The sequence below is a fragment of the Brienomyrus brachyistius genome, chromosome 10 (genome assembly GCF_023856365.1).
Source record: "Brienomyrus brachyistius isolate T26 chromosome 10, BBRACH_0.4, whole genome shotgun sequence".
NCBI lineage: Eukaryota > Metazoa > Chordata > Actinopteri > Osteoglossiformes > Mormyridae > Brienomyrus > Brienomyrus brachyistius.
Window position 1 is genome coordinate 21,100,342 of NC_064542.1, and position 22,639 is coordinate 21,122,980.

Sequence of the window (22,639 nt, forward strand, 5' to 3'; positions counted from 1 at the left end):
GGTGCATTTAAAATCCCTTCCGCGTTACCCGGATCGCTTGTCTTTGGTAATAAAACTGGAGCTATATGGCTTTTTCCGCCAAACAAATGGGGTTATTTTATCGAGATCTAATTTCAGTACATCTGAATTTAGAAGAAATTCCCAATAGCTAAAAGTGCTACTGAAGGTTAGACTATAGAAACGGGCACTTGCTTCGCAGTAAAAGGTATCAGTCAGCAGCAGTGACGGCTCTCGGAGTGAGAAACTGCTGAGATAAGAGGTTTCCATAGAGATTTCTTCTGCCTTATTTGGTCAGTAGCTAAAGACACTTTCACTTAAAGCCTTACATTGTTATTTTGAGGGGTTGTATAGAAACACAGCAACCTTGGCCGTTTAACTTTGAGTATAATGCGATATTGCCTTCTGTATGTATATTCTTTATGTTTACTCTGCAATCCACAGACCTCTAGCTCAAGGAACTGGCCCAGCGTTTTATTGATTTACCGATTTCTTCCTCCAGTTATGTCATTCGGAATAGAGACGTTTCATATATGACACATCATTTTTACAGGCTGAAAATTTTGAAATATGACCTGTGGTCAGAGGCAAATGGAATTCCTGGGGTCAATGTGAAAGAAAACATTAGCTCAGTTTAATTCAAATGAGTTTGTCTGCAAGAAGAAACACGTTTTCATTTAATTTGATTTATATAGCAAAGCTTTTGGGTTTGGAAAGAAAGCGTTTCTTCAAATTGACTGATAATTATCCTCGTCGTGTCAGCTGAGCCGGACAGGAAAGGAAGGAGCTGAGAAAACAGATGTCTGAATAAAACTGCTCTATATTTTTCACGCATTTTATTTAGAAAAAAATAATGCCAGTGAGTCATTTTTAAATATATTTCGAAAATGGGTGTGCGGGCATGTTTGAAGGTGTTTATCGTACTATCCATGAGAAAAAATCATTCTGGGGCATCACCCCCATCCTAATGGAGAGCAACATCTTGCATGCGTTGGAGGTAATTTAGCGCCGTGACATCCATGAGCTTACGATCAACAATTCACACCGGGCACAATGAGGACTCACTGCGTTGCCATGGCGACCACACAGGAGCACTGGTTCCTGAGATAACCCCTGGCTTTTCATGTCAGAGCCGGCAGGGTGGCGGACGCGGGAATGGACACGGCGCTAAGCATTCGCAGAAAAGAATGCGCGGGTGGCAGCCTGAAAAAAAAAATGAAAGAAAACATAATAAATAGACGAATTTATGAATGTCCGTCTGTGAGCATTTCAGGACAAACATGTTCGTCATGGTCCTTAGCGCCAAAAATGGTGAAACATGGCGGAGACCGCTGATTGACAGGTCGAGTGCTGCTTTCCCTGGACGTGCGGAGGAATAACGGTTTCTGGGAATAGCTGCAATGAATTAGCCTTCAAGGCTCTGCCCAACTGGGGAGGCCCCTCGTATACGACAATTTACAGTGGCATACATTTATTGATTTAGATAATGAAAGTAACTGATATCATAGAGGTATGTGAACCCCCAGGATGATGACAGGTGTGGTTTGACTTCCCTGCCCTCTATAAAACACACACAGTTATGGTTAAGTGCGATATGGCACCAGAAGAGTTGAAACTCATAGAACAGGAAAGTGTTATGGAAGGATTTTTAAAAGACTTGAACCTCCATTAGTCCATGGTCAAGCAGTGCATTGGCATATGGTACGCTGCCCCCCACCCCAGTTCAGTTTTCATTTAGACAACATGCATATTACATGCAGTGGTAAAATCCTCAGACATGAGTCAAGTTCAGTTTGTAATGGTAGTAGAACATATGCACAAATTTCAGCTAGTTCAACAGCATTCAGTGAAAATATATAAAATATATGTGTCTAATAAAAATATGAATTGTGTCTAATTATATGTAATTAAGCCCCATGCTTCGTATTTGGAGTTTCGATTAAACAGCGAGAATATTCTCAGATCTCTGCATGAGTCATGCGTCAGTGCAACTGCAACATCCTCAACTCACGGTAACTGGAACAAAATAATATTAGTTTTGATTTATATGGGAACGTATATAATTATAAATTTCCAGGGGTAAAACTGGAATCCTTAACCCCCTGTGCGTGCGTGTACACACACACACACACACACACACACACACACACAAAACCGCCCACACACACACATATAAACACACAATTCAAAAGCATTCACAAAAAAACATTCCCACAAGTTTAAATACTGAGTTGAAATACCAGTGGCACGACATTAGATACGAACTATAGTCAGAAGCAGAGCGTTCATCGTTCATCTGCCACAGCCTTGGAAATATATTTGTTTGTTTGTTTGCTTGTTTGTCTTCCCAGCTAGAACGAAACAAATGCCTCAGTACTATTATGTTTCACACTTATGCACACACACCTCTGCACAAGCACATCTGCATGGATGAATGTAGCATAATTATGTTATATATTTAAATGTACTCATCTGATAGCTGTAGCAACGGCTCTGCAGTGATACATGACTGTACACACTTTGACCGTTACGCCACCTGCCGATATACCGAACGCTGCCAGCGTAATCTTTTGCCTCCCTGTCACAGGTTCAGAACAAGGCTGGCCACAGTTCTGACGTGTTTCGATGTTTTTTTTCCCATCCCCGCGACGTATTCCGAAGCATTAACGCCCGTTGTTTGTCTCTAGGGCAGAGATCACGCAACATTTTTTTTTCTAGCTACACCTCGTCTCCTACGATTATTCAGCGCTGACTCTGTCAGCTACGATACATGAAGTGTGCACACAGCATAATGTATCCACAGTGAGTAACAATATTTATAAAATAAGATAGATAATATAAGATAGATCTGTATTGTGACTATTACAGAAACAGTGAAAAAAACACAGGTTTGCGGTTTTCTGTTTAGCAGCATAAGTTAAAGTAATAAATAAGAGAAATAAGAGCAACACACAAAAAGAGACGTCAGCGTGTACAATATGTCAGTCCAAGGTAGCGTGTGCTTAATTAATGACCTGCCCTACTGTATAGTATTACATAGAAGATAGTCATTCGGGGGGTGGGGGATGGACGCATTTGACTGCCTGTGGGTAAAAGGTGATATATGATAAATATATGATATTAAACCATATCATGGCCGTTAATATCTTCCATGAATAGCCACAATGTAAAGACAAATAAGTAAAGGTCATTGTAATTGAATCTTCATCAAACGACTCGGTGTTAATGTAAAGAGATCATACAGACATAGGTAAGATTGTTCTTATCACGCAGGTGGCTCGACTGCAGGCTAAAAGGGGTGAAATCCTGCTAGAGGCATCGTATTTTTATATAAAACATCTTCTTGGTGTAACCGGTCTCGTTTGGGTCTTTGTTTACGGCCCGATCGCGCCAAGCGAGTCCAGTTAAAACATAGTCCCGGTTAAAGTCCGAGAGCTGATGCTCTCACTCTGCGTTGTGTATTTTTTTTGTTGTGTGTGGTGTGTGGGTGCGGGAGAGGGAGAGACGACACCGCGTGGCTTCCTCTGGACTCGGGATCCGACGTCCCTTTATTGGCACGTGTCTTTTCCTCTCTGGTAATGAAGAGCAAAGCATTAATTCCCCAGCAGCATGTAGCAGCTCAACATTCTCTTCCTCGAAGAGACAGGGAAAGAGGAAGATGAAAAAAAATATACATCAATATATAAAAAAAATAAAACAAACAAAACATACCTGGTAATGAAGAGCAAAGCATTAATTCCCCAGCAGCATGTAGCAGCTCAACATTCTGCCCATGTGCACCCCGACAATAAAAAGAAAAACACAAACCAAATGAAGTTCATATTAAAATATTGCTTGATATATATTAATAATGATATGTTTAAACTTTTGTTACAGGAATTTTATATAATAATAAAAGGATTATTTTATATTTAATTAGATTAATGAGAGAGCCATGTTACCTCTTCCTCGAAGAGACAGGGAAAGAGGAAGAGGAAACTCGTCACGCCCCCTTTTAACCAGTGGGAGGCACCATGAAGCAGGGCCTTCTGGGAATTCTCCTTACTCCCTCTCCTATTCATTTTACCAGGATTTTAATAAATAAGGAATTTTGAGTAATTATACATACCAAAACAAATTTGTTACATTCACCCCCCTAGAATTACACAAAATTCTTACATAGGGCGGGAGAGAGAAAAAAAAAACAGACCAGGAAAGAGCATTATACAAACACAGTATAACCCAGTGAATCAACTACCCCAAAGTAGGGTCAAGGAGCACTTGAAGCATGCATGGCGCCTTGCAAAACCTCAAAGAACATCCTCGGGAAACCATAGTGCCATATACACTACACAGCTCAGTCCAATGACTGTTAACACCCATGACAGCAACATCATGGTACATACAGGACTTAATAGAAAAAAAAAGAAGAGAGGAAAAACACCATTCAATGTGCCAAATAACAAAAAGAAACAAAGAAAAAACAAGCACTAATGTGCCTCCAATCTATCTACTCTCGAAGGAGGGAACAACATGTGACATAGACTCAAGCAACCGTCGAACAGGTTTAATCATCCTCCCAAACCGTGAAACACGAGAGCCCTCACCTACATTAACTTGAGGCTGGCTAAACCCAGGGTGGGAAAGGATGTGGGGTAAAGGAGATACAACTACAGCACCTTCACTAGGAGAACCCCTAGAGTCTACCAAATTATGACATGTCGGACTAGAGGTATCAACTGCAGTCTCTGTACAAGGGGTATCTGGCTGTGCAGCCGCCGTCTGACTACTGACTGGAGAGGTATCACAACCGTCAGATCCAACGTGATCAACACCAGCAGAGAGATCCTGTAAGGAGCCAGCTGGAGAAAGCACAGATGAGGGTACATCAGAATCAACTACTGACAAATTGTCATTACTCACAACTGAAGAGAGCACATTATTACCTTCAGTCCTCTGGGAGACAGGCCCATCAGAAAGGCATTCCCCCAGTGGCAGAAACCCAGCGTGGAGAAGTAAATTGCGATGGACAACTCTCACATTGCCATTGCCATCCTTGACCCGATAGACGTGAGTGGAGGGATTTGACTCTACCACTGTATACAATACAGGTTCCCACTTATCAGCTAATTTGTGTTTCCCCCTTACACCTTTGTTAGCTACCAGTACAGCATCACCAATGCACAAGGCATAGCCTTTGGCTCTCTTGTTGTATTGTTGAGCCTGGTGTCGCTGCTCAGCAGTGGAATTCTTTTGAGCAAGAAGCATTGCTGAACGAAGGTTATCCACTAAGGACTTCACATACTTATCATAATCACACACCGAGGGATCGCGAAGGACATTTCTGAAAACTAAATCGACTGGCAGTCTGGGAACCCGACCAAACATGAGGAAAAATGGGGCAAAGCCAGTGGTCTCATGGACAGTGCAATTATAAACAAAAGTCATACTTTGTACCAACTGTGGCCACTTGTGCTTTGCTGCTGGAGGCAGCGATCGCAGCATGTTACCCAGTGTACGATTGAACCTCTCAGTTCCACCATTACCCATCGGATGGTACGGTGTGGTCCGTGACTTCTCAATATTGGTCAACTCTAGAAGCTCAGCAAGTAACTCACTGCCAAAACTCGTGCCCTGATCAGAGTGCAGTCTTTCAGGAAAGCCATAAACACAAAAGAACCCATCCCAAAGTTTCTTTGCCACGGTCTTTGCTGTTTGGTCCCGACAAGGAAAAGCATGTGCCAGCTTAGTAAAATGGTCAGTAATCACCAACACATCTACAGACTTATCATTATGTTCTGCTGACCAAAAGTCAATACAGACCAGCTCAAGTGGAGCTGAGGTCTTAATATTCTCCAAGGGAGCTCTCGCTGAAGGTTCAGGAGTCTTACTGACAACACATCGCCTACATGTTTTCACGTGGGCACGAACATCTTTCTCCATGTCACACCAGAAGAAGCGCTGCCGAGCAAGAGACAGAGTACGGGGAAAGCCCTGATGACCAGCACTATCGTGAATACCAGTTAGTGCAAGTGATCTCAAGGACTTAGGAACCACAAATTGGAATCGCTTATGTTTGGTCATAGGATCTTTCGTGACACGATACAAGACACCATTCAATATTGTCAACTTATCCCACTGCTTTAGAAGTTTTAATGTCTGAACAGTCACATGGGCTCGTTCCCGCCTCGAAGGCCTACGCTTCCTCACCATGTAAGGTACCACACTGGCGATTACCTGATCTTGGCTCTGATGGGACTGTAAGTCAGACAGGGAAAGGGTTTGAAACACCTCGTTAGCAGGAGGGACCACATAACTCAGGCTTCCAGCCAAAGTCAATGCACGCTGGGCTGAGGCTGACTCCCAACCATCATGTGCGGACAATAAAGAAGAGACCACCTCAGATGACAACGGGGCAGATGCAGCGTCTGAATGCACAAGCGAGTGAGGCATGCAAGAAAGCCGAAAAGCATCCTGAAGAAGCTCATGCCTCACACCCTGCGTCTGGTCAAGCAACACGGAGTATGATTCCGACATTAGCCGACGGTAAAGTGGTTTCACAAAGGGCTCCCTGCTCAATGCATCAGCCACCACATTCTGTCTGCCAGGAATATACTTGATGTCGAAAGAATAAGCAGCTAGTTTTGACACCCATCGCTGCTCGCAAGCGTCCAGCTTCGGCTTGGTTAAAATATAAGACAGTGGATTGTTGTCTGTCCATACCGTAAACTCATGACCCTTGAGCCAATGACTAAACTTGTCGCACACTGCCCACTTTAAGGCAAGAAACTCCAACTTGTATGCAGGATAATTAACCTGACTACGTGTAAGGGATTTACTGGCAAAGGCTACCGGCCTAGCTTTCTCCTCCCCCTCCGGGACCTGCGAAAGTACAGCTCCGAGACCATCAAGCGAAGCATCAGTGGACAGAACAAACGGACGACTGAAGTCAGGATGTGCTAGGACAGTGCTGCCCAACAGAGCAGATTTAAGATCAGCAAAAGACTTATCGCAAGCTGAAGACCAATCACTTGGTGTTAGCACACGGAATGTTCCTGGTTTCTTTCGCATTGATCGGCCCTTTTGCACACGTTTCTGACCTGCAGTCAAACCAAACAGCGGTTTAGCCAGAGATGAACAATCTGGAATAAAGTGCTGGTAAAACATGACCATGCCGAGAAAGGATCGAACCTTCTTCTGAGATGGAGTGCAGCCGTCTGCTTCCATCAAGTCCTCCTTCTTGAATTTTGTTATGACATTAACTTTCTCCTGATCGACCGAAACTCCACTTTCACCCACCACATGCCCTAAGAACCGGACAGACCTTCGGAGGAAATGACACTTCTTCTGGGATAACTTCAAATTGTTAGCTCTAAGACGCGAGAACACCATCTCCAGACGCTCCAGAGCTTCACCCTCCGATGGTGCAAAAACAAGTAGGTCATCTAAGTAACAAAGGAGATTGGAGAAATTAAGATCCCCGAAAATACTGAGCATCATACGCATGAATGAAGCAGGACTGTTGCAAAGGCCCTGAGGCAACCGGTTATATTCGTACAACCCAAGAGGAGTCGTAAAGGCTGTATAATGTTTGTCTTTTTCATGCAGAGGAATGTTGTAAAACCCTGAAGTCAAATCCATTGTACTAAAGAAAACATTACCACCAAGAGCCGCAAGACAGTCTGCCGGGTTCGGTAAAGGATGCGCATCCTTGAATGTTCTTGCATTCAGCATCCGAAAGTCTGTACAAATACGCAAGCCTCCATCTTTTTTCCACACCATCACCAAAGGTGAAGCATACTCACTCACTGACTTACTGATGATATTCTTCATTTCCATTTCAGTCAGAACCTCTCTTAACTTATGGTAGTGAGCTGGTGGAACCCTGCGGTAAGGCAATCTAAATGGCTTCTCATCAGAGAGTCTAATACGGTGTACGAAATCTCTCACTTCACCACAATCTAGATTCCCACGAGAAAAGACATCCTGGTACGAAAGAAGAAGCTCTGCCAACTTATTTTTCCACTCGCCGGACACCTCACACCCTTCGATGTTAATGTCACCTAATCCACACCCCGCAAGACTACGTACAGGATCAGGAACTGCTTGTGGAGACGAAGCATCAGTCACTCGAGAAGAATTAGCTAGCCCTTGCATGAAGGTCAGATCTTCTAGGGCAAGACAAGGGAATACATCCGCCAATTTCGCATTGCGACGCATGGTTACAGGGTGCTGAGAAGCATTCAGGATCTTCATGGGCACCCATCTGTCACCCCACATAGGTGTAACAACCCGGCCCACCATAATGTTCTTAGGTGTAGCACGGGAGGATGTTGGTTCCACAACAACAGTACTCCCTGGTGACATTGGAGCCTCACTGGGCAACTTTCCCCACACTACATACTCGCTGCGTGGAAGCAGTGTGATTGCCTGTCTGAGTTTTACTGTTCCAATTTTATTGGGCACAGTGGAACTAGACCAGCGGGAGACACAACTAATAAGCTGGAGAAACTGTTCACAGTCAGAATTAGCTGAACGAGAAGAAATAAGATCCCAATACTTCTCAGAAGATTTCATGGAACTAATGACTGACCGCAAGACATTACTACCTACGATGAAATCATCTAGTTGACCAGGCACAACCAGTGTAGGTACTGAAAATTTTAGACCATAGACATCAATGTTCAGTTCGTAAATGCATTTTGGCTTTGTGGTCAGTCCACCACATCCGACGAGGACTACTGACTCTGGGACAGGCTGAGCAGCCAAAGGAACATTAGCTGCCTTAAGAAGTGCTTCAGCCGTTTCACTGAGAGTGCAAGACATACTCCCTGAATCAAGCATACCTCTTAAAGTACACAAACCACTGACTGAAACTGGAGTGTAAAACAACTCATTTGCTCCTTCAAGAGCCTGGGGTTCGACTGGGGTGGCGGACTGGCTGTTAGTGAGACCACAAGAACCACCATCATCAGAGCGGTCGAGGGAAGTCCCAACATAGCTCATGCTATCCCTCATTTCACATGAGCTAGTTAGTTTAAAGCCGGCGTAGACGAAGAAAGACCCACCGAACGAGACTGTGAAGGAAGTAACGACGGGCACTGACTCCTGAAGTGACCAGGCTTCAAGCAATGGCGACACAACTTATCACGCTTACAGTGTGCATAGGTGGAATGATCTCTAGCACTACAGACTCTACATGTTGTACTTGTCACATCCTTCTGACATCGAGAACGGTGAAAACCCATAGCAGGCAACGACTGAGACTCTGCAGAACATATAGTCAAGGCTTTGTCAAGGACAGCAACCAGCTGGCTCAGACCAGAGTCAGAGGAATAAGCATTAGGGGACTGGACAGCTGAATGAGGAACCACTGGGGCCATTGCAGCTAGCGGCCTGGCAGAAGAGGACACCGGCTGCACCGAACTGTTCACATGGGTGTTGGGACTATTAAAATATGTGCCACCCGTGCTAGAAGGCGTCGGCCCCAACTCACATTCATGACTCGGCGGAACAGGTACAACCACACACTGACCATAAACAGACATGCTCTGAGAACGGTGCGCTTTAGCATTAGCACCCTTCAGATAACTCACGTGGCTGTCCAATCGCTCCTGCACCTCAGCAGCAGTCCACTTTTCAGCTGGCTTGAACTTGAAAGACATCGCAAGCTCGGGATCAGGACAGTGAGAAATAAACATGAGCACAACTTCAGCGTTTGGATCCTCAATATGTTTCCCTCGTCTGCGCAAACATTCCCCAACTGCATCAATCATTTTGTTAAGCCTTATCCAATAATCTAAGGCCGACTCACCTGGCTTTGGAACTGTACTGTAAAAGTCTCTCATAGGCATATTAGAATAAGCAATATCACTGAAATTTCGTACAAGGATGTCAAAGACAGTTGCAGCAAGCTCTTCTGGCTCTAAATCGGCACTGCTCCGTAAAGACACTTTAACCACATCCCTAGCTTTACAGGTTAATCTGCTCATTACAAAATCATACATTTCACCATGAGTGTCATACGACATTTTGGCAGCATACCGCTCCATCATCTCCTTCCATTCATGGATGGTAAACTTATCTGAACCATCACCTCTGTAGAAGGGAGGCAGATCTGAGCTTGGCTGAACCACTACCCTTAGCTCTGAAGCATCATGGCGTCCAGGAGTTTGTGAAACACCCAGGGACTTTGACAGGCCACTGCTGTGGTGATTCAGGGTGGACAAGTTAGCAGTAACACTCTCCCCAATTTGCTTGGCTAAATCGGCTATGATACTGCCCATAGCATCAACAGTAATCACTTGAATTGGATTATAGGAAGAGTCTGAAGCAGGGGTAGAATTAGCCACAGGAACTGGCTCAGGCTGTCTAGCTATGGGTGTAGTCTCACTTCTACCTGCATGGTTTAAAAACCAACCCCGTCCCCTACCAAGACTGCAAGGTGAAACTTCCCTATTAGTGTCTGACAAACCCAGCATACTAAACATACCTACCTTTGACATGGCTAGAAGAATAAATCACAAGCAGTGATATGAAAGTCAGTACTCACTTAAAAGAAAGTTGAAAGGGGAAAAAAAAAATCCTCTGTGATTATTACCAGCTTTAACTGATTAAACAACTACTCAAGGTAATACACTGTTAGACTAAACACTCACACTTAACTAGCATGACTACAATAATAAAACTGCACAACACGTGCTACTCCATACAATTGTACTACAGCTCACAATGTGGTCAGCAGTCTAAACATTCTGGTAATATACAGGAAATGTAAACAATCAGAGAGGGAAAGAAAAAAAAAAGATTCATTAAATAACATGAAGTCACCCAAAAAAAAAAAGGACAAATTTCAACACTGAGTTGAACGACACTTTTTTTCGGTCATTAACAGCTGTTAGTCCGGAGAGCGCGACGGGGAAAAGCAGCGTCCTCGCGGTGATCCTCTGCGCGGTTTCAGCACACACACACACCATCCGGGTCACGGCACCAAATGTAACCGGTCTCGTTTGGGTCTTTGTTTACGGCCCGATCGCGCCAAGCGAGTCCAGTTAAAACATAGTCCCGGTTAAAGTCCGAGAGCTGATGCTCTCACTCTGCGTTGTGTATTTTTTTTTGTTGTGTGTGGTGTGTGGGTGCGGGAGAGGGAGAGACGACACCGCGTGGCTTCCTCTGGACTCGGGATCCGACGTCCCTTTATTGGCACGTGTCTTTTCCTCTCTGGTAATGAAGAGCAAAGCATTAATTCCCCAGCAGCATGTAGCAGCTCAACATTCTCTTCCTCGAAGAGACAGGGAAAGAGGAAGATGAAAAAAAATATACATCAATATATAAAAAAAATAAAACAAACAAAACATACCTGGTAATGAAGAGCAAAGCATTAATTCCCCAGCAGCATGTAGCAGCTCAACATTCTGCCCATGTGCACCCCGACAATAAAAAGAAAAACACAAACCAAATGAAGTTCATATTAAAATATTGCTTGATATATATTAATAATGATATGTTTAAACTTTTGTTACAGGAATTTTATATAATAATAAAAGGATTATTTTATATTTAATTAGATTAATGAGAGAGCCATGTTACCTCTTCCTCGAAGAGACAGGGAAAGAGGAAGAGGAAACTCGTCACGCCCCCTTTTAACCAGTGGGAGGCACCATGAAGCAGGGCCTTCTGGGAATTCTCCTTACTCCCTCTCCTATTCATTTTACCAGGATTTTAATAAATAAGGAATTTTGAGTAATTATACATACCAAAACAAATTTGTTACATTGGCAACTAAAGACCATGAAACCGAGCAAAATCTCGAACAATTCTCCCCCTTCACTCTCCACCATTATTCTTTATTATGGAATTTGGTTAAATCTAAAAAATGTTCAGTTTGCCATATTCCATGTGGCATGTTATGTTCTCCATAAGTGTATTTACATAGCAGCCTACCATGACAACCTACCTGCATTTCTTACCTCCTCCCACACCACGTTCCTGCACTACGACGTGTGGGCGGGGGAACCCAACCAGTCATTCATCCAGATAAATACATTTGTAAATAAACAAACACATTTATAATAAACTATTTTTGCAAAATGATTATTAATGAAAGTCACATTTCCAAATATCACTTTACAATACAATTAAAGTTTCTGAAACTTAATATGTTCAAATATCATTTTCATCTGATCAGTAGGGGGTGCAATTTCACCCTATGCACACCCGGTAAAATTACCCATGCTATAACGTTACCATATTTCAGTATCGGCTTGAGCAGCTGGATGACGGACGGATGGTCACACATCTACATCAGCTTATTTCAATATCGGGAAGTTCTCAGCAAGACGCAATAAGACGTTCATGCAGAAGAGATTTAAATATTTCCATTAACACACTTTTGCTATATTGGATCAAATCAGTAGAAAAATTGGGCAGTTTATGTTGTTATTAAAATATTGAATTTGACACACTGCTGTTGGTGTGCTTGTGGTTACGTAAAAAAACTAATTGGAGATAGAATGCAGTATGGACCAGGAAAATTCTTTTCCTTGAGAAGAGCCAATTGTCATACAGAGAGAGAGAGAGAGAGAGAGAGAGAGAGAGAGAGAGAGGGCATTGAGGACCAGGAAACTGGTCCATATTGGATAAAAAAACAGGTATTAAGCACATTCTGGGGACATTTGGTCCCCACAAAGTTATATCTGGACCACACACACACTATATGCCCCTAACCACATGTGTCTAATCTGCAGGTGCTCTCCCACACAAACAAGACAAAGATTTCACACGGTTGCCGGAGGTGGGAATCAAACCCACATCCATGGAGGCATGAGGTGATGCTGCACGTCCTGAGCTCAGAGTACATTCAGAGGAGGTCTGGGTTTTTCAGCGTGTGATGTATGAAACACCAGAGCTAATGGCTCTTTGGAGCCGCTTCCTTCCTTCTTGCCGTCCTGCTGTAGTGTGACTGAAGGGCCGCTTCAGCAATATGGCATTTAACTTCACAGATGAGCGAATCAGGGTGCAGGATTTATGGCTCATTCTTTAGGGACTTTTATTTTTAGCCTGTTTATCGTATCATGACTGAGCCTCTCCTGGACTGAAACAGCAGGAACTATAATCTGCAGATAAATTCAGGGACTCCCCTGGACTGGTCTGTTTCCATTTCGGGGTCCCTACAGCACGGAATACTGGGGCGGGATATCGGAACAATTCTTCACAGCCCTTCGCCATGGACCGGGGCTGGATTTCCAAGATGCTACAGGATAGAGGCAGTCAGGAGGTTACGCCGTGTCAGTTTAGTAATTTATACCATGTAGGAGGTGACTGGGACCATGTGTGATCAAGCTAAGCGCTCGGACTCCCCTGTCCTGTGGATGAAACCATCTCCCCTCCATGCGGGGCGGTCGTGGGTTGGGTTGTGACTGCCAGTGTGACGGGTGAGCGGAATACGCACCAGCGGAGCGCGCTCCCTGCCTCCTACATGCCCTTACATGGCGTATCAGACACGGTGATCAGCCCAACGCAGTGCCTGTAGGAAACACCGCCACTCTCTGCTTTCACATTTGTTGTTTGCGTGTTAAAGCCTGATAGACTGTTTATGTGTTTTATTCCTCCTGTGATACACACATCCCACACAACAGACGTAAAAAACAAAAAAAAATATCTCAAAGGGCGCCGAATGTCTTGTGTTCACTCCCCCCACCCCCCACCGTCGATACTTGCGAGAAACACCTTTGGCTGTAATTAAAGCTGAGAGCCGTTATAAGTGAACACCACGTTCCGACCTTGCAGTCCTCATTGATTCTTCATGCTTGGTTGAGGCCAGTGGGGTTCGGTGGAGGACATCACCCTTAATGCAGCTGAATGTGTTTGATCAGCCTGGGCTTTGACTGGCCTTCTCCAGACCGTGGATTTTGCTTCCTGTGGCCTGGCTTTCGCTGCTTGCTTCTGGTCATGGAGCAGCTGGTCAGACAGCTCATCCATGTGAGTTTTTTTTGCATTTTGCATGCTGGCATGGCTTCTTCCTTTGACTTTGCCCGTACTCAAGGCTGTGAGCTCTAACCCCGCCTCTTAAGTGTGACACCAACATCACGTCATCCAATAGGCTCATCCCAACACTCAGGGCAGCCATTTTCACCTCATATAATCCATTGCTTACAAGCAAATAGTTTGGCGCTCATTTTATCTTCTGCCACGCCTCTTCCGCCTTCGATGTGCCTTTTGACGAGGTCTAAGTGGATTTTGAGATAGACTCCTTTCAGAAAAATAGCTTCCCTCTTCCTGTCCCCGTGTTTGTGAGCACTTGAGTTATTCTAGGTCATACCATCCTCCTTCCACTTCGTAATGATCTACTTGACTAAACTCCAAAGTGTATTCAGAGGTCTTTTTGTTGGCTTCCCTCTTCTAATCTATGCCTTTCAACACGTTTCAGTCCCAGATTTGACTTCTGAAAACATGCCAGTCTAACCTGAAATGAAGGAAGCTCTCAAATCTCGTCGATTAACTCTCCTTGCAAACTCCAAAGGCCAATTGAGAGAGAACTTATTTTAGTGCGGAAGGACTGAATATGTACCTAATGACTTTTTCATTGACAGTGTGCAAATTAAACACCCTTATCCCTACAAGACTGGGTATGTGGAGCCGATCCAGGAGAAATTAACCCAATTTTAGCCTAGAACTCAATACATAAAATGCGGAAATGGTTCACGTAACCGATAGAATGTTTCCTAAATTAAACCATAATTAGAGAAAACAATACTAATGGGAGTTATATGTGAAACAAGTATATACATAAAATACTCCTGAGATGGTTACCTCATACCTCCATGGACGGGGGATGGGGGGAGGGGGTTGCATGGATTGTCACAATGAGCACCCATCTGACCCCGCCCTTCCCATGTTTTTGGCCAGCAGACATGGCTGGTTTCCCCTTCTGTCTTTAGCCTTTGGTCCCTAGTGTGTTTCTTGTCATTCCCCAGACCACCACATAGCTGAGCAGGTTGCGTATATAACCTGTAGTCTGCAGCCTTCGTCCCCTTGGGTTTGAAGCTGATCCCAGACCAGCCTCATTGGTTATTTTGTATTTATTGTTTTTTTTTTGTTCTCAGCATTTTGCTTAATTCCCTCTTTGAGTTTCCCCGTCTTTGGTTGCCCTCCTCGCATTCTATTTGGTTTTGTATTGTTCTTTTGCTTCACCTTCACTTTCCCAGTGTAGTGTTTTCCCTAGTCCCTGGTTCATAGCTCCTTAGATCTGTTTGTTAATTCTTAATTAATTCCACCTGTGTCCAGTTTCCAGTGTCTCTTCTGATTGGCTGATTGTTTTGTTGCCTTTTGTTAGTCCCTGTTATCTGTGTATTTTAGTACCTGCCTGCGCTTAGTTCCTTTAGTTGGTCACTGCACCACATGCTGTTTATCCTGTGCTTTGTGCCTCTGTGTGTATTGGATTCCTGTGTTTAGTGTAGTTTTCCCCCCCTTTAGTTCTGTTCTCTGTGTTTCGTCGCTATTGCCTTTTGACCCCTTGAGGTTCCTTTATTTTCGGGTTTGTGTTTTGTTATTAATGATCCCCTGTTGTCTTGGCGCGGCACTGCGGATCGTCATCCTTTCCTCGCTTGCAGTTTGCCCTGAACACTAAGCATGGATCTTCTTTCACAGTTCAAAAATATATATTCTGTCTCAAAAACACACCCATAGTGTATGTGGGTTCCCTGTTAGCGGCTGGCATTGCAGGACGTATCCTGTTTAAGTCCCTGACCTTCGGAAGCCAGTATTGGATGAGCCTTTTTTTTCTGGTTGGACACCCAAAGAAAATATTAATAAATATATTACTTTTCAGGATGAGTAAGTGTGTGTGTGTGTGTGTGTGTGTGTGTGTGTGTGTGTGTGTGTGTGTGTACATACACATAAACAGATGTGCCATTTGAGATTTTGGACCCCATGAACGCATATCATATTAGGCCCCCCAACCCAGACCAATCATATTATGTTCCAATTTTTTTAGGGCCCCTGCCACTCAGGGGCCCTTGGAATCTTCTTAACTGTCCCTTCCCTTTATGGATCTCCTGCACGTATATGTGTGTGTGTGTGTGTGTGTGTGTGTGTCTTATTGTCTAATTATGTGTAATTTAATTCTGTACTTCGCATCTTGAAATTCCCTTAAAGAACTAAATGAATCAGCATATTCTCAATCACGAATCAACATTTTCTCTCCTTGTTTGTCCATCAATCGGGCACCCATGATGTGGATGGTGGGGCAGTGTCAGATTTTTAAACTGAACACAGCTTAAAGGGAAGGGAAGAATCTCAGCCCCCCACTGTTATTTTCATCTGCACTGGCTCACTTAGGGCCACTGCCCATTCGGTGCATTCCCAGACAATTTCTCTTTTCCTTTTTTTTCCACACTCCACAAGTGGGGGTTTCAGACCCACCTCTGCTCGACTAGCGTGGTGGTTTCAGTTTCTGCTTCATGCCAAATTCCACCCACAGTCCATAGACATGCAGTTAGGTTAATTTGTGCCCATAAATTGGCTCCAGTTTCTATGCTCCCTGACATGGACTGATATCTGAGCCTTGTGCCCTTGATGTCAGGGCTATGCTCAGTGTTTTCCCACAACCCTGGCTAGGAAAAGTGATGGACTGACTGATGGGCAAAACCATCAGTGATTAGTGTCATTTCATTTTACTGCTGAAAATGTCTTCTTGGGCCGGATCACGAACGCGATCGGCGTGTGTTGCTCATTACCCCCATCTTGAGGTAAAACATGATATGACACCCCGGACATAGCAATCGCTAGCGCCGAATCCGGCACGTGGGGAAAAGGCAGGCGTACGGCTAGGTGCCAGCCTGGGTTATTAATATGTGCATGTGTCCACATGCGTGACAACGCATATGGAGCAATGTGTGGTCTGTGCTTTGCATCCATCCTAGTAGCTTTGTGTCACATTTATGTCATTTTGGGATAATGCCAGTGCTGTTCAGGAGATCACGAGGCAGAAACGTGGCCAGATAGAAACGCCTGCTTATCCTCCATCCTGATACAGTACAACATATTTACCAATTCGGGATCTTAAATTTAAATATACTCTTTTCATCTCGGTGTGTTTGGCTAATTTTCATAATTGCGCAAATAATTGCTATGAAATACAAAAATGTATAATGAAACTGAGCATTTCACACCTTCCTGCTCTAACACCCATTGCACTCCGCCTCCCCTACTGCTATTTTCAGACATTTCGCAGACAGAAATGGTTCTCAGAATGAAAGCGTATTGTTCTCGTATCTCCTTTTCACTCTAACACGATGCTCACCCTCGTCGCCCCCAAATAAAAGCACACTGCGGGATCGTGCGGCTTCCACTGTTGACTGTCGTCTTCTCGCGAGTAAAATGTCCCGCCGAGGCAGATAGCGACACGGGAGCGGTGACTGGTGACCGGTGACAAAGAATCCCGCCTGAGGTGGCTAAGCTCCGCGGATCGAGAGATGCTCGGCAAGCCTGAGGGGCAGCTGTAACCATCGTGAGTTCAAAAGGCTGTTTGCGTGAGTGGAGTTGCAGGGCTGGACGGTAAATCGATAACATAACGTCTCATGATCATGAACATTCATATCGTCAGTTTTATTTTCATATTGTGATATAACCTAAATACTTGCTTTCTTGCATAATTACCAGTTACAATGTACTACATTTACACAAATTCCAAGTGAAACTGGCATCATTTATCATTACACCTATCACATGCACAATAACTATTAGTAATTTTTATATTATTATAATCAGAAAAACTTAAAACCACCAGTCATATTTCTACTTTCCACATATGAATTTTAGAATATCGTAATAATTATCATTCATTCATTCTTTTTCCAAACCGATTATCCTTCTGGGTCACGGGGGTCTGGAGCCTATCCTGGAAAACAACTCAGGGGGCCAGCCCATCGCAGGACACACTCACACACCATTCACTCACACATGCACACCTACGGGCAACTTAGTAACTCCAATTAGCCTCAGCATGTCTTTCGATTATCAATAATTATTAATTTTTAATAATTATCAATGTTGTGAAAATCTCTGAAAATATTGTATAATTTTAGGGCATATCGGCCAGCCATATGCAGTTAGATGAACTGGTGTCTTTAGTGTCCGTAGTGCCCCCAGCACTGCATGGGATAGACCAGCAACCCTGTACTGGGTAACTGGCTAAGCAGGATGAATGGATAAAGGAAAGGATTTTTTAGACGGGTCTGTCTGCTGCTCTGATCCCGTGCAGCACGTGACCGTGAGATCTGTGAGATAGTGATCTGTGTTTGTATTCAGAAGGTTGTGGGTTTGAGTCCTGTGGCCTGGTATATCACCGCTGGGCCCTTGAGAAAGCCTCACAGCCAGAATGGCTCCTGGGTTGCTGGGCAGGGCTAAGTAAATAAATGTAACGTCATGTAAGTGTCACATATATAGAAGCTTAGTGAGAAAACAGGAAAGGGCTCTGAGACACAAATACTGCAAAGGGGAAAAGGGCAACTTTAACAACCACACAGAAGAAAGGTCCAACCAGAAGGCAGTAACCCTGCTTTTCTCAGCTCTTCCTATTCAGTAAACAGATTTTTTTTTCTACCAGCGTGTAAGCAGCCATTTGCTCTGGAAGAGAATGCCATATTAATATACTCAACTCCTCTGTTTCTTTGCAGCACCTGGAGAAACAAACTAAGGCTTTCATTGTGCAGACATCAAACTGCTTGGATCCTGAGTCTGTGCGAGAGGCGTTCATGCTGGTCCAGGATGTAGATCTGGGGGCTGGAGGTGTGGATCCTGCTTCAGGTTGCAGGTCCTCCCCAGGTCATGCAGGGTCTTGCATCTGGTGCCTCTAAATGCCCTGTGCGAGTACCCTGCTGGACTGGCACTCTGTCCTGGCTGGACCCTAACCAGGGTACCCTAGCCTTGTTCCCTATGCTGGCTGGGATTCAGGTCCCCACATGTTTGTTGCAAATGGAAGATAGATGGACGTTTGGGGTTAACAAAAACGTTTCCTACAGCTCAGCATCCTGTTTAATGAAATTGTGAAGAAATGAACCATTATCTCACGGTTGTAGGGAGTTGTTTTGGAAAGTTGTCCTCTCCCATCTCTCCCCTTTTCATGCTGTTCCAACAAAAACAAACAAGCACACCTGTCTGAATGCACAGGGTGAAGGTATTCAGTGACCTTCCGCAATCCATCGCCTGTGGCTGATCCGCGCCGATTAACCAAGGAGAACAGCAGCGTCCGAGGGAAAGACCAGGGATACTGACAGTCTCATTCCTTCTTTGTGCTTCCACAAAGCCCCATGCCCATGTGAGAGAGGCGGCGGGCAGGCTGGCAGCTCCGCAGATGAACCCGGGGCCGTGCCAGCTGGAGAACGCGAAGCTGCCTCGGACACCGGGGAAGGTGGGGACTGGGTGGCACTGGGGAAGCTCTCTGATTGCCTCAGTCTTTCACTGCAGACTTATGTAAGATGTTTTTTTCCAGTTGCCTGCTCTTCACCTAATGAACCTCATGTACTACCCAAGTGTCAATAGGCCTCATCTGAGGTGCTGAGAAACAAACGGAAACAATCAATTTTGTGCGTATGTGTGTTTGTTTGCTTCTTTTAGGGGTGCGGAAATGTGGTTTATAAAAGATACAAAGAATATCACTACTGGCTAGCAATGAAAATGTTTCACACATATTCTACACTAATCATCATTCATCATTTATGTTCCACACTATTCCATGTGTATATCCACACTCTTCAGGATTTGTCTATATTTTTTGTTTGATTTTCACCTACACACAGATATGGTGTATGACACTTACCCCTAGACCCCCCCGGCTGCCACATGGAATTATATGCTAACTCTCTTCACGCCCCTTCTGGACGATTTCAATCCTTTGTCCCAGTAATTACACCCCCAAGTTGCCGGACGTTTTCCTGTTCCCACAGTCAGATGCATGAAGTTTGTTCCTCCTTTCGCCAAAGCATAGCTTTTGAGGATGATTCCTCAATAGAGAGAAGATCCCTGCTGGAATCCCGTAAGAGATAGAGGCTCCTCATCTCCGTCATGCCTACTTCTGGTTCCCAGCCATGAGGCACCTCCAGTGTCATAATTCTTCTTGGCCACAGCCTAAGGCATCAGCCCACTGACAGTTAAATCTGCATAATAACTGCCCTGTAGCCAGGGAACACAAATCCAGGAAGGCACCAGTGCTGCCTGGGTGACGGGGGTGAGGTTCATGGCAGCGGCTGCTTTTATGAGATTCTTTCATTACTACACGTTCTCTCATGGCCTTTGCCTCCAGATATCACGCCATTTCAGGAGCATCGCCGGGTCGCCATTTGTCGCTTGGCTTTTGGTTCCTAATTACCTACTCAGTGAATATGGCGGCTTGGGAGCTTATCAGAGGGTTTCCTACCTTGAAGACCTTTGTTAAGGAAAACAACTCTTAATGCGGCTCCCGGCCGCACGTCTGGCCGGAAACACCCTCGCGGATGAAAGCTCTGGTGTGATCAACTCGGCCCAGTTTAAGCTCATTAGGTAAGGGCTGCTGGTACAGTTATGTGTTCATCCTGATGTATAAGGACACACCAGTTCAGGTTCCAGCAATTTTTAAAACATACGCTTCATCGTTTTTCGCACTTAATTAGCTCGGAAGTCACCATAGGCCAGGCCTCCTCTTTTTTAGACGAGCCGGTTAGATTTTGGCCGCAGTGACAGCTGCTTAGTGACGCTTTATATCACATTTTCAGGTTGGCGTCACCTAACTGCAGGATTAAGCGGACAGGCACGGGGGGGGGGGGGGGGGGGGTGTTGGGGTAAGGTTATATCAGGGTCCTGGGATGGCTTTGATACCCAGACTCATTTTCTGAGAGAGGGGGATAGGGCAGAGGTGGAGGGATGCAGGATTTGGGTGAAGCTGCACCTTCCAGGACAGCCCGAGCTGTGTTTCCTGCGATTTCTGCACTGGTTGTTCCCCTATGCGATGCATCTGGCAAACACAGAGGAGGCAGATTTGCCTGAAGATTATAAAGCGCGACGGGCCGCCAGCACAGGTGGGAGGATGGCGATCGTGCGTGAAGCCCAATATCCGCGCCCCTTAATAGCTGCCCCCGTCAGCCCCTCATTCCGGTAGGGCTCCTGTCCCTCGCCTGCCATGTCTGGTCGCGCCGTTGTTCCACGTAACCCCTCTGGTAATTAGCTGGTGAGCGGAAATACACTGAACAGGCGAATGCAAGATGCACGTTTTCTGCCTCACCCCAGCAAGAACCCCCCCTCCCCCCGCCCACCCCACCATGGGGTTCATCTGATGGGCACAGGAAAGAGGGAAACAAATGCTTTTGTTAACTATTAAAATAATAATAATAACAACACCAATTACACAATGACAGAGTACAATGGCCCACACAAACAAACAATAATAACTAATGTTGCTAAAGCCTTCCTGAAACTGTAGTTAATTCTTTTAAGTCTCGTCCCTCTATTAGCATTAGCGCTAGTAGCATTATTAATATAATACATCGCGGTTAGTAATGAATGATGTTGGACAATGACAGCTAATTAGTAGTAGTTCAACGGTTGCTATTAAATAAGTTAAATCTTGCTGCAGTCCACTTTGTTGGCAAAATTGTTGCATGTCTGACATTTTACTCAGTACCTAGCATTTCACCTTTTTTACCACAATTAGATATTTAATCAAATTGTTCTTTAGCAGCCCTGACACCTCAAATCTTTTGCAGAAAAAAAATACATCTTTTTTTCCCACATATGCATCCTTCTGACTTTAGCACATTTATGTTTGTTTATCCTACAGGATTATCTCGCCCATTTCTTTGGTCACCGTTAGGAGTTGCAGTGTAGACCGAGAGATGTGCTGTATCATTGGGTCTGGTGTCAAACGTGAGAAACGAAAATCAACAGAAGTGTTACACGTGAGAAAAAGAAAAACTGTTTCCTAGGTAACCGCCCCCAAACTTTTCACAAGGAATGTTCAGCCAGGAGAGGGAGAGGGAGAGGGAGAGGGAGAGGGAGAGAGAGAGAGAGAGAGAGAGAGAGAGAGAGAGAGAGAGAGAGAGAGCGAGCGAGCTTAAGCACATTGTTGCAGTCTCGCCTGCAGCGGCTCCTGTTTTGGTCCTGCTCGCCTCATTGAGACAGTGTGTTCCTCTAGGCACTGTGCTTCAAGTTACAGCAGGTCTATGGCTGTAAGGCGGCCAACCGCCACACTTCACAGCTTCCTGCATCATGGACATTTGTCCAATAAAGGGAACACAGACTCTCAGTGCCCCATTTGCTTAAGAGTGCCAAACGAGAGTGAAGACATCAGTGCCTATTGATTCCCTGTGACTACAAAATCCAGCTCATTCGTTAAGTCTGAAGCAGGATTAATTAAGTCTAGGGGGACCTAAGCATTACTCTGGGCTGCTCACTGTGTCAGGAAGCCCGGCGGATCAAATAGTGACCCCAAGCACCCCGGAATGCGTGACACGGACAGAAAGATCTCCGTAAACAGCTCTGCCTGCGTGCACGACTCGCAGTCTGGTGGGAGGATAATATCTGGCACCCAAAGCCGTTATAGACGTGGAAGGTCAGGGTCTGTTTGTGCGGTAATGGTGAGATACTGGCTACTGATGGGTAATGAATAAGCGCAGTGGGAACAGATGGGAGA

The 22,639-nt window shown here is 44.8% G+C and overlaps 1 long non-coding RNA gene across 1 annotated transcript; it reads right to left on the minus strand.

Moving 5' to 3' along the window:
* Window positions 1-3,516: 3,516 nt before the first annotated feature.
* LOC125750441 (uncharacterized) lies at window positions 3,517-11,746 on the minus strand. The gene is made up of 2 exons (XR_007400347.1): window positions 11,566-11,746; window positions 3,517-3,624 (listed from the first exon to the last, which is right to left on the minus strand). It is a non-coding gene; the product is annotated as an uncharacterized LOC125750441 (long non-coding RNA).
* Window positions 11,747-22,639: the final 10,893 nt, after the last annotated feature.